The 3179-nt window shown below is 45.5% G+C and overlaps 1 long non-coding RNA gene across 1 annotated transcript; it reads right to left on the reverse strand.

Moving 5' to 3' along the window:
• Positions 1 to 334: 334 nt before the first annotated feature.
• Positions 335 to 2975, reverse strand: LOC142011514 (uncharacterized). The gene is made up of 3 exons (XR_012645104.1): positions 2938 to 2975; positions 2355 to 2429; positions 335 to 371 (listed from the first exon to the last, which is right to left on the reverse strand). It is a non-coding gene; the product is annotated as an uncharacterized LOC142011514 (long non-coding RNA).
• Positions 2976 to 3179: the final 204 nt, after the last annotated feature.

The following is a 3179-nucleotide window of genomic DNA, read 5'->3' on the forward strand; positions in this document are numbered from 1 at the left end:
ACTCTGTGGAAAGTAGCACTAAGAATGGAGGGACAGATGTTTTGTTCTCCCTGTGCAATGCTGCTCTCTGTTGAATGAAGCTGCAGGCGGCATTTCATAATGCCTACAATGTGTTCTGATTTATATTTTCAAAACACTGTATAAACTCACTCATTTATCCAAATAGTCCATGAATAATTAATTAGTAACCCATTTAACAGATAGCCAAACAGCTCATCAGGAGGTAGCTCACTGAGTAGCCAGCTAGGCTCAGTTTATCCCATGAGTAATCCACTAGACCACAATGCCCTCAAGAAAGCTATGTACCCACCTTTCTTTCTCAGTTTTCCACTGACCGCCGTGATCAGCATATATTGTATCAGCCCCACTGTCTGAAACCACAAACACGAGAGAGAGTAAAGTAGCTCATCTCCTTCAGTGTCTGAAATAGATGTCACAGAGTATTGCCATTTTTGGAATCTGTCCATGGTGATGTCCTCTCCTATCAGCTACTGCTGATCCTCTCCCTCTCACTAAACCTTGTCCAAATGTCTGCCGTTACAGATGACCCCGTACATGTGTTAACCTTGAGGGCCAAATTCAGAGCAGAAGTAAACCAGCAGAGATCTGCTCAAGGCAATGAAACTATGCCAGTTGACAGCCACAGAGATTCTGGACTGTAGTGTCTGCTCTGCAGCTCTTATTGACTTTATCAGGAAATGCGGCCACCATGCACCTCTGAAATCATGGCCACGGTGTCAGTGGCATGACATTGGGTTCACTTGTATGTGATGAGGGGGATTTTTTTTTCCTAGTAGATGGAGCAATCTACCATTCAGAATCCAAGCAGATTCTCATTAACAAGTTTCTGCATCATTGCTATATGAGTAAGAGACAGCTGAGCACTTTTACCTTGGCATACTAGAATTGCATTAAGGCAGGGTGCATCTAGCTCCTGCAGAAGCCAAGTAGATTTTGTTAGTAGTTGCTATCTCTGTATCATGTGACTGGGCATGGGAGTAGTACTGCTGGTTTATAGCCTCACACAGCCCTGCATAATGACAAATGTAACACTGCAGCTTCCTATTTAAGTGAACGGAGACCATGCAGGATCATAGTTGATTGGTTTGTTCTTTTGTGTGTCATCTGTGGCTTTGTAGGGGTGGCTGGTATTGGTGATGGCTTCACTCTTGATAGAGTGAAAGGGACTGAATCAAAGTCAGTTATGGAAAAATATGGGGAAAAGATAAAGTACAAAAAAGTGAAGGCTGAAGAAAGGACAGATTAGCAAAACATGGACTTCACCAGCCACAGGACAGAAGAACCAGGTCCTCAGTCTAAGCCTGGTAGTTCAGGCTATACCTCAGCTCTCAAGCAAAACTGGCACCTTGGAAGGAATGGCTCTCTGAATTTGTGTGGTTTGGATTTTTAAAAAGAATCAAAACCCTGTTTTACAGTCTTTATCCTCTTGATATAGAATGGAAACCTGACTGCTCATACCCTTCCTCTCTCTCTATGGTAAACTATACTACAGTCCACAGGTTTCACACTACAGTGTGACGCCTTTCCCACTCCCCAGGCAAGCACTTTATTATGCTACGAGTCACTTCCTCATGTCGTAGGAAGGCTTTAGGAGGCTGAGTAATGTCATCTTACCCATTAGGAGGGAGACATAGGCACAGAGAGGTGAGACCTCCATTCCAAGCTGTCCTGAGCTAAGCTAAGCTCACTGCAGTTTGGGATGAGGACAAAGGCCCCCTGGATTCTGGAAGCTACTTCTGATTTATGGTTGCCTGTAATGATCCCCCACTATAGGTAGGTTGCTACAGGATCCCAGGATAGCCAGGGTATGCTTTCTCTCTCCCGCAGCACACTTCTCCCTGGTGACTGTGAAAGCCCTGCCCTGCCCTGCCAAAGAGGGATCATTCTTCAGAGTCCAGTTCCACATAGTTTTCTGTTGCTCTGTGGTGCCAAAGGAAGCGTGAAGGAGACATTATGGCCTGAGGCTTGGCCCCTAAAAGTACATTGATGCAGCAAGAGGCAGCAAATCTCAGAGCCTGGGTCAACAGATTCCAGCTTGTGCTTCAGCACTAAAAATAGCTGTGTGGACATTGTAGCTTGTGCAGGATCACGGGGTCTCATGTTTAGGGAGGAGAGTGACGTGTAGCGCCAGAGCTCCAGCTGAAGCTGCAACATCTGCATTGCAAGCACAACATTGTTAACACAAGTCTGTTGACTCAGGCTTGGAGACTTGCTGCTGCGGGCTGCCATTCATTGTGTGCTGTACCGTAAGAGTCTTGCATGGGAGGCACTGTGGCCTAATAGATTAGTCAGGCATACATAATTGTTTAATATTTCTGGGAGTAGCAGCTTACATGTGTTTGCTTCAGCCAGTGTTGACCCCTTTTTTGTAGAGCCTTGACACAGACATTTGCATGGTTGAGTTCTACCTGCACAAGTGTTCACAGAAAACTAGTTTATTTTACATTCTGCACATGCATATGTGCATTTTTGTCTGTCATACTATCCTTGATGGATAGCACCTCTGAACTCCCCGCCTCACTCCCTCCCTGCCACCTCACACATACATTGTGGGTTCAGAGCAATTACAAAGCTCTTTCCAAAAGTTATTTAGCTGGGCCTAACAACAACCACCATAGGAAACACCTAAATGCTATTGTCCCCTTTTTACAGATGGGGAAAGTGAAGTCACAAATAATCTAGGTTAATGCACAGGATGCAGGATTCCAGGATTTCAGTGAGATTGTTGCTCACAGTAGTAAGCAGTACACCTTGATGTGTTTTGGTAACAAGGCCCATGGTACAAAACATTGTCAGAGACAATAAGTGGCAGAGGACAGAGTAGAACACAGTTGTTCCCAGCTCCCTGTGCTGTGCTCGTTCTGTAAGGCCCTGTCTACATTAAACCCCATGCCACTGCACCTCCGTCCATCTTACCTACACAGCTTCATGTATGCAGATAGTGCAGCTGAAGTCAACATAATTACTGCTGTGTCCTCTGTGTGGTGAGACCCATGGGGACTGTTCTCCAGTTGACTCTGGCTGCTCTTTCCTCTTGGTGGAGTGCCAGAGTTGATGGGAGAGCGTTCAGAGATCAGTTCATCACATCTATGCAGGTGCAATGAATCAACCGCCACTGAATTGTCCACTGCAGTGTGGATCCACTGCATAATGAAGAA

The sequence above is a fragment of the Carettochelys insculpta genome, chromosome 3 (genome assembly GCF_033958435.1).
Source record: "Carettochelys insculpta isolate YL-2023 chromosome 3, ASM3395843v1, whole genome shotgun sequence".
Classification (NCBI taxonomy): domain Eukaryota; kingdom Metazoa; phylum Chordata; order Testudines; family Carettochelyidae; genus Carettochelys; species Carettochelys insculpta.